Source organism: Leucoraja erinacea, unplaced genomic scaffold (genome assembly GCF_028641065.1).
Source record: "Leucoraja erinacea ecotype New England unplaced genomic scaffold, Leri_hhj_1 Leri_214S, whole genome shotgun sequence".
NCBI classification, from domain to species: Eukaryota; Metazoa; Chordata; class Chondrichthyes; order Rajiformes; family Rajidae; genus Leucoraja; species Leucoraja erinaceus.
Window position 1 is genome coordinate 62,799 of NW_026576115.1, and position 13,587 is coordinate 76,385.

A 13,587-nucleotide genomic window follows, 5' to 3' on the forward strand; every position below is an offset into this window, starting at 1 on the left:
TGTATATATTTATATAATGGTATATGGACACACTGATCTGTTCTGTAGTCAATGCCTACTATGTTCTTTTGTGCTGAAGCAAAGCAAGAATTTCATTGTCCTATCAGGGACACATGACAATAAACTCTCTTGAACTCTCTCTTGAGATGAGGAGACATTTCTTTAGTCAGGGGGTGGTGAATCTGTGGAATTCTTTGCCACAGAAGGCTGTGGAGGCCAAGTCGGTGGATATACTTGAGACAGAGATAGATAGATTGTTGATTTGGACAGGTGTCAGGGGTTATGGGGAGAAGGCAGGAGAATGGGTTAGGACGGAAAGATCAAAGATCGAATGGCGGAGTAGATTTGATGGGCCGAATGGCCTAATTCTACTCCTATTATTTGTGATCTTATGATCTCATGATCTATGGTAAGGCTTAGGAAGTTCACCATGTCCCCACCAACTCTCACCAACTTCGACAGATGCGCCGTAGAAAGCATCTTATTGGGATGCGTCACAGCTTGGTTTGTGAACAGCTCCATTCAAGACCCGCAAGGAATTGGAGCGAATTGTGGACGCAGCCCAGACCACCGCACAAACCAACCTCCCTTCCATTGACTCCATTTACACCTCACGCTGCCTCGGCAAGGCCAGCAGCAGAATCAAGGACCAGTCTCACCATGGCCACTCTCTCTTCTCCCCTCTCCCATCGGGCAAGAAGTGTGAAAACGCACACCTCCAGATTCAGGGGCAGTTTCTTCCCAGCTGTTATCAGGCAACTAAACCATCCTACCTCAACCAGAGAGCGGTCCTGAACTACTATCTACCTCATTGGAGAACCTCGGACTATCCTTGATTGGACTTTGCTGGCTTTACCTTGCACTAAACGTCATTCCCTTTATCATGTATCTGTACACTGTAAATGTGGCTCGATTGTGATCATGTATTGTCTTTCCGCTGACTGGTTAGCACGCAACAAAAAAGCTTTAACTGTACCTCGATACACGTGGCAATAAACTGCACTGATCGTCTCTGGAGAACATGGATACGGGTTGGGCAGCATCTCTGGAGATCTTGGATAGGCGAGGTGTCAGGTCGGGACCCTTGTTTGGGACTGCCGTAGAATGGTGGGACACCAGCAATGGGATGGAGAGTCCGAGGGTCTCCAACGAGTAGATGGGTGGTCAGGGCCACTCTGCAGTTGGTGGTTGGATGGTTCAGTTGCCTGATAACAGCTGGGAAGAAACTGCCGCTGAATCTGGAGGTGTGCGTTTTCACACTTCTGTACCTATTGCCATATGGAGACGGTGGAGCAGCGGGTAGAGTTGCTGCCTCACTGTGCCAGAGACCGCGGGTTCGATCCTGACTACGGGTGACAATAGACACCGGTGGGCAGCGCGACTCTGGTCAGCAGCGGCCTCTGCAGTCTGTCCGCGTTTTATTATTTTCTGTCTGTGTTTTAAATGTAGTTTTTGTTATTTTTTGTTGGGGTGTGTGTGGGTGTGGGTGGGGAGGGAGGGGGAAACTTTTAAATCTCTCCCTGCACGGGAGACCCGACCTTTTCTCGTCGGGTTTCCGTTGTCGTTGGGGCTGCAACGAGGAGCGGCCTACAACAGGAAGAAGCCGGGGACTCTGGTGCTACAACTCACCGTCGCCGTCGCGGGGGCTGGCCGAGTCCAGAGCGGGTGGAGCGGTGGAGGAGCGCTGCTGCTGCTGCTGCTGCGGCCCGACCGGAGAGTCGGAGGCTTCAACGGCAGGTCTGTGGACGGCGGCACCGGGAGCCCGCGGCTCCCTGGAGGGAGACCGCTTTTCAGGGCTCCCGCAACGGCGACTTCCCCCGCCTGAGTTGCGAGGTTGAAGAGCTCCTGGAGCGGGGCCTTACATCACTGCCCCGCGCGGCTTGGAATGGCCGCGGGACTCTGCGAGCGCACGCCGGGGGCTCTAACACCAAGACCCGGTGTGCGACCTTGCACCACCCGGCGTGGCTTTAATGGCCGCGGGACAATCGCCATCGCCAGCCGGGGGCTATGACTTTGACTCTGACATCGGGGGGGGGGGAGAGTGCAGTGGAGAGATAAGTTTATTTGGCCTTCCATCACAGCGATGTGATGGATGTTTATGTTTATGTAAATTATGTTGTGTCTTGGGTCTATGTGTTTGTAATGTATGGCTGCAGAAACGGCATTTCGTTTGGACCTCAAGGGGTCCAAATGACAATTAAATGTATCTTGTATCTTGTATCTTGTACAATAGACAATAGGTGCAGGAGTAGGCCATTCGACCCTTTGAGCCAGCACCGCCATTCAATGTGATCATGGCTGATCATCCACAATTAGTACCTTGTTCCTGCCTTCTCCCCATATCCCCTGATTCCGCTATCTTTAAGAGCCCTATCTAGCTCTCTCTTGAAAGCATCCAGAGAACCGGCCTCCACCGCCCTCTGAGGCAGAGAATTCCACAGTGCTGCCTGTACGGGGTTTGCAGTGTTCTCCCCGTAACCTGCGTGGGTTTTCTCTGGGCGCTCCGGTTTTCTGCCACATCCCAAAGAAGAGAGGTTGGCCGGGGTGCAACTCGTCCTTGACTATGCTGGTGGCCTTGCATAGCTGGAGTAAATGGAAGGGAGGTTGGATTGCATGACGAGCTGGGCTGTGTCTACCATGCTCTCTGCGCTATCTTGCGGTCAAGAATGGAGCTGTTCCCAAACCAGGCTGTGATGCATCCAGATAAGTTGCCGCTTGCATGCATGTTTACTTCAGTTTAGTTTAGTTTAGAGATACGGCGCGGAAACAGGCCCTTCGGCCCACCGGGTCCGCGCCGACCAGCGATCCCCGCACACTAACACTATCCTACTCCCACCAGGGACAATTTATTTTACACATACGCCAAGCTAATTGACCTACATACCTGCACGTCTTCGGAGTGTGGGAGGAAGCTGAAGATCACGCAGAAAACCCCACGCGGTTAAGGGGTGAACATGCAAACTCCGTTTAGACAGCACCCGAAGTCGGGATCAAACCCGGGTCTCTGGTGCTGCAAGCACTGTAAGAACAGAATAGAATGTCTTTTATTGTCATTCAAACAGCTTGGTTTGAACAAAATTGCATTTCTACAGTCTTAACATTACAAAAAAAAAAACAAGCCACACACTTAACACAATTTACACAAACATCCATCACAGTGAATCTCCAACAGCTCCTCACTGTGATGGAAGGCAAAGTCTTATCTCTTCCCTTTGTTCTTCTCCCGCGGTCCAGCAGTCCAACTGCAGAGTCGTGGCGACTGGGGCTCACGATGTTAAAGCTCCCGGCGGGCGATGGTAAGTCCCGCGACCGTTTAAGCCGCGCCGGGCGATGTTTGGCCCCGCTCCGTGTCCTTTAAACCACGCGATCCCAGCGGTGGAAGTTGCCGTTGCGGGAGCTCCGAGAAAGGGTCTCCCACCAGGGGCCTCCGAAGCTCCGAAGTCGGGTCGCAGCCGCGCGTTACCACAGCTCTCCCCGCTTGGAAGTCGGCCAGCTCCGTGATGGCGAGTCCGCAGGCTCCGCGACTGGTGCCCTCACGTTGGTTCCGGTTGGAGGCCGCCGCCGGCTCCACGATGGTAAGCCCAACGACACCGGAGACCCGACAGGGAAAAAGTTGGGTCCCCGTACAGGGAAGAGATTAAAGGGTTTCCCCCACCCCCCACATATATACACAGCTAAACAATAATAAAAACTAGAATCAAAACATACATTTAACGAGATAAAAATTTAAAAAAAAGACACGGACTGTAGTCGAGCCGCTGCCGATAGGCGGCACCACACCACACTACACCACACCACAGGCAGCAACTCTACCGCTGCACCACTGTGCCACACAACATACAGAATACTGGCGTGTTCAGATGCAACAATTGGTATTCAATGCGACTTGTCCAACTCTCTCTCCTGGATAGCCTGGAGGCCTGGATAAAGTGGATGTGGAGAGGATGTTTCCACTAGTGGGAGAGTCTAGGACCAGAGGTCACAGCCCCAGAATTAAAGGACGTTCCTTTAGGAAGGAGATGAGGAGGAATTTCTTTAGTCAGAGGGTGGTGAATCTGTGGAATTCATTGCCACAGACGGCTGTGGAGGACAAGTCAGTGGATATTTTTACAGCAGAAATAGATAGATTCTTGATTAGTGCGGGTGTCAGGGGTTATGGGGAGAAGGCAGGAGAATGGGGTTGAGAGGGAGAGATAGATCAGCCAGGATTGAATGGCGGAGTAGACTTGATGGGCCGAATGGCCTCATCCTACCCCTATCACTGATGAATGTTTGATGTCAATAGCAAGAAAGACAGGCGTGAATGACTCACAGTTTAATGGAAACCGGCTGAGTTCTTTCTTTGTCTGTTATTAACATAAATTTCGGGCTAAAATTCATTGAAACGCATTCATGCAAATATCTCTGTTATGAATGGATTCGCAACTTTTAGCGGCACGGTGGCGCAGCGGTAGAGTCGCTGCCTCACAGCGCCAGAGACCCGTGTTCGATCTGACTACGGGTGCTGTCTGTACGGAGTTGGCACGTTCTCCCCGTGACCGCGTGGGTTTTATACGCCCCTGTATTAAGCCCCTCGTCCTCCTGCGCTCCAAGGAATAATCTGCTCAACCTCCTGGCAACATCCTCGTAAATCTGTAAAGGGGAACTGCAGATGCTGGTTTATAATCGAAGGTAGACACAAAAATGCTGGAGGACTCCGCGGGTGAGGCAGCGTCTCTGGAGAGAAGGAATGGGAGACGTTTCGTGTCGAGACTTCAGTCTGAAGAAGGGTCTCGACCCGAAACGTCAGCCATTCCTTCTCTCCAGAGATGCTGCCGGTCATGTCATAGACAATAGACAATAGACATTTGGCCCTTCGAGCCAGCACCGCCATTCAATGTGATCATGGCTGATCATCCACAATCAGTACCCCGTTCCTGCCTTCTCCCCATATCCCCTGACTCCACTATCTTTAAGAGCCCTATCTAGCTCTCTCTTGAAAGTATCCAGAGAACCGGCCTCCACCGCCCTCTGATACGGAGAATTCCACAGATTCACCACTCTCTGTGAGAAAAAGTGTTTCCTCGTCTCCGTTCTAAATGGCTTACTCCTTATTCTTAAACTGTGTGTGGCCCCTGGTTCTGGACTCCACCAACATCGGGAACATGTTTCCTGCCTCTTGCGTGTCCAAACCCTTTATAATCTTACATGTTTCAATAAGATTCCCTCTCATCCACTAAACTCCAGAGTGTACAAGCCCAGCCGCTCCATTCTCTCAGCATATGACAGTCCCGCCATCCCGGGAATTAACCTGGTGAACCTACGCTGCACTCCCTCATGCTATTCTTTATTGTCAAGAGTCTTAACGAAGCTTCATATTCACATGAGTCCCGTGTCTGAATTTCACCTTTAGCCCCTGTTATTGGCCTGCTGAATCTTTCATATGAAATCCAATCACTGTTGCTAACAAAAACAAAAGGTTGCAAGAAAAGACCCCTTTATTTTCTTCACCAAGGGTGGAGTAGGCCTTCATTTCAACACACGTAGCTGGTCAGATAAAGGGCGCCATGTCTCGATCTGCGCAATAATAATAAGCTCACAGCACACTTGAAGTAATGCCCTCATCCTACCCCTATCACTGATGAATGTTTGAAGTCAATAGCAAGAAAGACAGGCGTGAATGACTCACAGTTTAATGGAAACCGGCTGAGTTCTTTCTTTGTCTGTTATTAACATAAATTTCGGGCTAAAATTCATTGAAACGCATTCATGCAAATATCTCTGTTATGAATGGATTCGCAACTTTTAGCGGCACGGTGGCGCAGCGGTAGAGTCGCTGCCTCACAGCGCCAGAGACCCGTGTTCGATCTGACTACGGGTGCTGTCTGTACGGAGTTGGCACGTTCTCCCCGTGACCGCGTGGGTTTTATACGCCCCTGTATTAAGCCCCTCGTCCTCCTGCGCTCCAAGGAATAGTCTGCTCAACCTCCTGGCAACATCCTCGTAAATCTGTAAAGGGGAACTGCAGATGCTGGTTTAAAATCGAAGGTAGACACAAAAATGCTGGAGGACTCCGCGGGTGAGGCAGCGTCTCTGGAGAGAAGGAATGGGAGATGTTTCGTGTCGAGACTTCAGTCTGAAGAAGGGTCTCGACCCGAAACGTCAGCCATTCCTTCTCTCCAGAGATGCTGCCTGTCCTGCTGAGTTACTTTTTGTGTCTATCCTCGTAAATCTTCTCTGCAGCCTTTCCAGCTTGACAACATCAGATGCTCTTGGAAGGACATTGTCAATGTTTAAATGCTGCAGAGATATTTCATAGGCTGCAGAGTGCTGTGGGAAACGGCTTGCGGGTCATGTCATAGACAATAGACATTTGGCCCTTCGAGCCAGCACCGCCATTCAATGTGATCATGGCTGATCATCCACAATCAGTACCCCGTTCCTGCCTTCTCCCCATATCCCCTGACTCCACTATCTTTAAGAGCCCTATCTAGCTCTCTCTTGAAAGTATCCAGAGAACCGGCCTCCACCGCCCTCTGATACGGAAAATTCCACATTCACCACTCTCTGTGAGAAAAAGTGTTTCCTCGTCTCCGTTCTAAATGGCTTACCCCTTATTCTTAAACGGTGTGTGGCCCCTGGTTCTGGACTCCACCAACATCGGGAATATGTTTCCTGCCTCTTGCGTGTCCAAACCCTTTATAATCTTACATGTTTCAATAAGATCCCCTCTCACCCACTAAACTCCAGAGTGTACAAGCCCAGCCGCTCCATTCTCTCAGCATATGACAGTCCCGCCATCCCGGGAATTAACCTGGTGAACCTACGCTGCACTCCCTCATGCTATTCTTTATTGTCAAGAGTCTTAACGAAGCTTCATATTCACATGAGTCCCGTGTCTGAATTTCACCTTTAGCCCCTGTTATTGGCCTGCTGAATCTTTCATATGAAATCCAATCACTGTTGTTAACAAAAACAAAAGGTTGCAAGAAAAGACCCCTTTATTTTCTTCATCAAGGGTGGAGTAGGCCTTCATTTCAACACACGTAGCTGGTCAGATAAAGGGCGCCATGTCTCGATCTGCGCAATAATAATAAGCTCACAGCACACTTGAAGTAATGCCCTCATCCTACCCCTATCACTGATGAATGTTTGAAGTCAATAGCAAGAAAGACAGGCGTGAATGACTCACAGTTTAATGGAAACCGGCTGAGTTCTTTCTTTGTCTGTTATTAACATAAATTTCGGGCTAAAATTCATTGAAACGCATTCATGCAAATATCTCTGTTATGAATGGATTCGCAACTTTTAGCGGCACGGTGGCGCAGCGGTAGAGTCGCTGCCTCACAGCGCCAGAGACCCGTGTTCGATCTGACTACGGGTGCTGTCTGTACGGAGTTGGCACGTTCTCCCCGTGACCGCGTGGGTTTTATACGCCCCTGTATTAAGCCCCTCGTCCTCCTGCGCTCCAAGGAATAATCTGCTCAACCTCCTGGCAACATCCTCGTAAATCTGTAAAGGGGAACTGCAGATGCTGGTTTATAATCGAAGGTAGACACAAAAATGCTGGAGGACTCCGCGGGTGAGGCAGCGTCTCTGGAGAGAAGGAATGGGAGACATTTCGTGTCGAGACTTCAGTCTGAAGAAGGGTCTCGACCCGAAACGTCAGCCATTCCTTCTCTCCAGAGATGCTGCCTGTCCTGCTGAGTTACTTTTTGTGTGTATCCTCGTAAATCTTCTCTGCAGCCTTTCCAGCTTGACAACATCAGATGCTCTTGGAAGGACATTGTCAATGTTTAAATGCTGCAGAAATATTTCATAGGCTGCAGAGTGCTGTGGGAAACGGCTTGCGGGTCATGTCATAGACAATAGACATTTGGCCCTTCGAGCCAGCACCGCCATTCAATGTGATCATGGCTGATCATCCACAATCAGTACCCCGTTCCTGCCTTCTCCCCATATCCCCTGACTCCGCTATCTTTAAGAGCCCTATCTAGCTCTCTCTTGAAAGTATCCAGAGAACCTGCCTCCACCGCCCTCTGATACGGAGAATTCCACAGATTCACCACTCTCTGTGGGAAAAAGTGTTTCCTCGTCTCCGTTCTAAATGGCTTACTCCTTATTCTTAAACTGTGTGTGGCCCCTGGTTCTGGACTCCCCCAACATCGGGAACATGTTTCCTGCCTCTTGCATGTCCAAACCCTTTATAATCTTACATGTTTCAATAAGATCCCCTCTCATCCACTAAACTCCAGAGTGTACAAGCCCAGCCGCTCCATTCTCTCAGCATATGACAGTCCCGCCATCCCGGGAATTAACCTTGTAAACCTACGCTGCACTCCCTCATGCTATTCTTTATTGTCAAGAGTCTTAACGAAGCTCCATATTCGCATGAGTCCCGTGTCTGAATTTCACCTTATGCCCCTGTTATTGGCCTGCTGAATCTTTCATATGAAATCCAATCACTGTTGCTAACAAAAACAAAAGGTTGCAAGAAAAGACCCCTTTATTTTCTTCACCAAGGGTGGAGTAGGCCTTCATTTCAACACACGTAGCTGGTCAGATAAAGGGCGCCATGTCTCGATCCGCGCAATAATAAGAAGCTCACAGCACCCTTGAAGTAATGGGAACGTGAACTTTGACTGACCCACACTTGTGAATCTGGATTCGACATTGTTGCATATCAAGGGCCATTTCACCCAAGATGTTTCAAGACAAGACAAGGATATTTAATTGCTATATATAACGGGAACAGAACAATAATGGGCCTGGGGTAGACAAAAATGCTGGAGAAACTCAGCGGGTGCAGCAGCATCTATGGAGCGAAGGAGATAGGCGACGTTTCGGGCCGAAACCCTTCTTCAGGCTGACACATTCAGACATAATGGGCCTGTCCAACTTCAGCCCCTGTCCCACTTTCACAACCTCATTCGCGAACCTCTGACGACCTTAAACGACCGAAAGAAAAATCAAGGTCACGGTGACCTACGACCTCCTACGACCTTGTGGCGACCATGCTGCGAGTATGAGCCAAGGGCAAACTCGGCACTGGTCGTGAATTAGGTCGTGAAAGTGGGACGGGGGCTTCAGGGGCCACTTGGCTGTCATTTGCGTGCCACGCAGATGGCGCGCCAAGATTTTGTACATCACAAAATCCTGGGACGCCGCGCGTGTCCACGCGTCACTGCCTATGTCACCACGCACCGTGCGCGCATCACGTGTGTGTCACGACATGCGCCCCGTGCGTCGTGACGCGTAAATGACGTGTAAATTACTCGCAAATGATAGCCAAGTGGGACAGGCCCTTCACGCGACTTTCCCCGCCACATGGTCGCCTTCATGGTCATGAGGGGTTCCCGCATTCTGGGAACTAGACCCAGCCTCATTATGGTCGCCGTGAATTTTTCGACATGCGGCAACCAGAATGAAGCCGCCACGGTGAGTAGCGAGAATTCTCGTGCCGTAGGTGGGTCGCCAGCAGGTCCTAGTGGGTCGCCAGGAGGTCGTAGGTTCTCGTAGGTTGTAGCCGGTGCTGAACGGTGAATTTCATTGGCTCATTGGGGTAAAAAAAACGTAAGCAGTCGTTTTCAGAACCAAGGATAACCAACCGGTAATGTTCAATGTCCGCCGAGCTTCACAGCCGTGTATTATTAAAAGTCGTCTTCAATCCTTCTCCCCCCTTCTCCCCGTTCTCCCCCCCCACCTCTCCCCCCCCACCTCCGCCCCCCACCCTCTCCCCCCCACCCTCTCCCCCCACCTCTCTCACCCCTCCCCTCCCCCCCTCTCCCCCCTCCCCCCTCCCCCCCTCCCCTCCCCCACCCCCCTCCCCTCCCCCCCTCTCCCCCCCCCCCTCTCGCCCCCCCCACTTTTAAAGGACTTACCGTGCACTTACCGTGTGTGTGTGTGTGTGTGTGTGTGTGTGTGTGTGTGTGTGTGTGTGTGTGTGTGTGTGTGTGTGTGTGTGTGTGTGTGTGCGTGCGTGCGTGCGTGCGTGCGTGCGTGCGTGCGTGCGTGCGTGTGTGTGTGTGCCAAGCTTGTAAACCCTATACACACAGACATACATTTAGAAAATAGACAATAGAAAATAGACAATAGCTGCAGGAGTAATGTGATCATGGCTGATCATCCCCAATCAGTACCCCGTTCCTGCCTTTTCTCCATATCTCCTGACTCCGCTATCTTTAAGAGCCCGATCTAGCTTGCTCCTGAAAGTATCCAGAGAACCAGCCTCCACCGCCCTCTGAGGCAGAGAATTCCACACTCACCACTTCCTGTGTGAAAAAGTGTTTCCTCGTCTCCGTTCTTTAGCTTAGTTTATTTTAGAGATACAGCACGGACACAGGCCCTTTGGCCTACTGAGTCCGCGCCGACCAGCGTCCCTGCACACTAACACTATCCTACACTCATTAGGGATAATTTTGACATTTACCAAGCCGAGTAACCTGCAAACCTGTACGTCTTTGGAGTGTGGGAGGAAACCGGGGATCCCGGAGAAAACCCACGCAGGTCACGGGGAGAATGTACAGACTCCGTACAGACAGCGCCCGTAATCGGGATCGAACCCGGGTCTCTTGCGCTGTGAGGCAGCAACTCTACCGCTGTGCCACCGTGCCGCACACTAATAACCATAATAAACGAAAAATCAATAACTTTCCACAATACCAGTGCAAGAAAAATCTATAGCCCTTAGAGTAACCAAAGCCCATGCATAGAAGTTCATAGTTGAAGGACATCAGGAGCCGGAGTTTGTCACTGTACCTCATTACACATGACAATAAACTAAACTAAACTAAATTAATGTGTAGCAAGGAACTACAGATGCTGGTTTAAATCAAAGGTAGACACAAAATGCTGGAGTAACTCAGCAGGACAGGCAGCATCTCTGGAGAGAAGGAATGGGTGACGTTTCGGGTCGAGACCCTTCATCAGACTGATGTCAGGGGAACGGGCGGGACAGAGATAGAATGTAGTCGGAGACAGTCAGACTGGTGGAAGAACTGGGAAGGGGGAGGGATGGAGAGAGAGGGAAAGCAAGGGCTGTTTGAAGTTAGAGAAGTCAATGTTCATACCGCTAGGGTGTAAGCTGCCCAAGCGAAATATGAGGTGCTGCTCCTCCAATTTGCGCTGGGCCTCACTCTGACAATGGAGGAGGCCCAGGACAGAAAGGTCAGTGTGGGAATGGGAGGGGGAGTTGAAGTGCTGGGCCACTGGGAGATCAGCTTAGTCTAGGCGGACTGAGTGGAGCGGTTCAGCGAAAGGCATACCGAGTGCCTGTGTTCCAACCATCTTCCCATCAAAATCTCCAATAACCTATCTCTCCACACTTTGTCTTGCCTCTCCTCTCTTACCCCCCCCCCCCCCCCCACCCCCCCCCCCCCCCCCCCCCACCACCAGTCAGTCTGAAGAAAAGTCCTGATCCAAAACGTTACCTATCCATGGTCTCCACAGATGCTGCCTGACCCGCTGAGTTACTCCAGCACTCTGTGAAACGTCACCTATCCATGTTCTCCACAGATGCTGCCTGACCCGCTGAGTTACTCCAGCACATTGTCCCCCTTTTGTGCTTTATTCTTAACTATTTCTAGTTTAGTTGAGAGCTTTTTGTTGTGTGTTAACCAGTCAGCGTAAAGACTAGATATGATTATAATCGGGCCGTCTACGGTGTACAGATACAGGATAAAGGGAACAACGTTTAGTGCAAAATAAAGTCCACTCAAATCCGTTTAAACAGTCCAAAGGTCTCCATTGAAGTAGATAATAATTCAGAACTGCTCTCCAGTTGGTGGTAGGATGGATCAGTTGCCTGACAACAGCTGGGAAGAAACTGTTCCTGAACCTGGAGGTGTGCGTTTTCACACTTCTGTACATCTTGCCCATGGGCGAGGAGTGTCTCGAACTTCAAACTGAAATCTAACACACACTGACAGTATCATTCCATCGGAGGTGTCTTTGCCCACCTCGCTACCACAAGAGAGATGCCACATTAGTGCCACTGAAATTGGGACACTATGGTGGCAAGGTGGCGCAGCGGTAGAGTTGCTGCCCTACAGCGCCAGAGACCCGGGTTCGATCCTGACCACGGGTGCTGTCCGTACGTTCTCCCCATGACATGCGTGGGTTTTCTCCGGGTGCTCCGGTTTCCTCCCACACTCCAAAGACGTGCAGGTTTGTTTCAATTCAGTTTCAGTTGAGTTTATTGTCACGTGTACCGAGGTACAGTGAAAAGCTTTTGTTGCGTTCTACCCAGTCAGCGGAAAGACTATATGTGATAACAAACAAGCCACTTAGATAAATGATAAGGGAATAGACAATACACAATAGGTGCAGGAGAAGGCCATTCGGCCCTTCGAGCCAGCACCGCCATTCTATGTGATCATGGCTGATCATCCCCAATCAGTACCCCGTTCCTGCCTTCTCCCCTGACTCCGCTATCTTTAAGAGCCTTATCTAGCTCTCTCTTGAAAGTAATAAGGAATAACACTTAGTGCAAGGTAAAACCAGTAAAGTCCAATCGAGGATAGTCCGAGGATCACCAAAGTGGTAGATAATAGATCAGGATTGCTCTCTAGTTGTGGTAGGTTAATTGCCTTCAGTAAAAATCGTAAATTGTCCTGAGTGTGTAGGGTATTGCTGCTGTATGGGGTGATTGCTGGTCGGCACGGACTCGGTGGGCCGAAGGGCCTGTTTCCGCACTGTATCTCTAAAGTCTTAAGTCTAAAGAAAGGAAAGAAGTTCACTGTCCGCAGTTAAAAGATATCAGCATCAGGGTTGCTATGTATTATAGACGAGGAACGCCATTCGTTTTCAAATCACTTGAACCATCCAGGATGCCCTGCGCAATTCTTATTAAATATTTGATATTTGAAAGGCAGAGATAGATCGGTTCTTTGTGTAAGAAAGAACTGCAGATGCTGGTTCAAGAATCTGTCTAAGGTCCTGCCTTCTCCCCGTAACCTCTGACACCCGTACTAATCAAGGATCTATCTAAGGTAGACACAAAATACTGGAGTATCTCAGAGGGACAGGCAGCATCTCTGGAGAGAAGGTCCGAGGAAGGGGCTCGACCCGAAACGTCACCCATTCCTTGTCTCCAGAGATGCTGCCTGACCCGCCGAGTTACTCCACCATTTTGTGTCTATCTTGGATAGATTCTTGATTAGTACGGGTGTCAGAGGTTACGGGGAGAAGGCAGGAGAATGGGGTTAGGATGGAGAGAGATAGATCAGGCATGATTGAATGGCGTAGAGTAGAGTTGATGGGCTGAATGGCCTAATTCTGCTCTTATCACTTATGACCTTATCAGCCCAAAACTAATTCTAACCTTGGCAAATATGACCTTCTGCAGTCTGTGTCTTTGGTTGCACATTGGACATCTGTTTTTCCACTATTATGGTCACCTTGTGTAATGGTGATGAATGAATTATTTTTTTGATTATTATATATATTTATCTGTGTTTTATTGTGTTTACGGGCCATTCACAGAGTTGTGAATGTGGAATTCTCTGCCACAGAAGGCAGTGGAGGCCAATTCTCTGGATGCTTTCAAGAAAGATAGCAGAGTCAGGGGAAATGTGGAGAAGGCAAGAATGGGGTACTGATTGTGGATGA

At 49.9% G+C, this 13,587-nt stretch overlaps 1 protein-coding gene across 1 annotated transcript in view; it reads left to right on the plus strand.

Moving 5' to 3' along the window:
- pth1r (parathyroid hormone 1 receptor) overlaps positions 1-13,587 on the plus strand; it is a 102,983-nt gene that overhangs the window by 40,921 nt on the left and 48,475 nt on the right. The gene's annotated exons all lie outside the window — the stretch shown is intronic.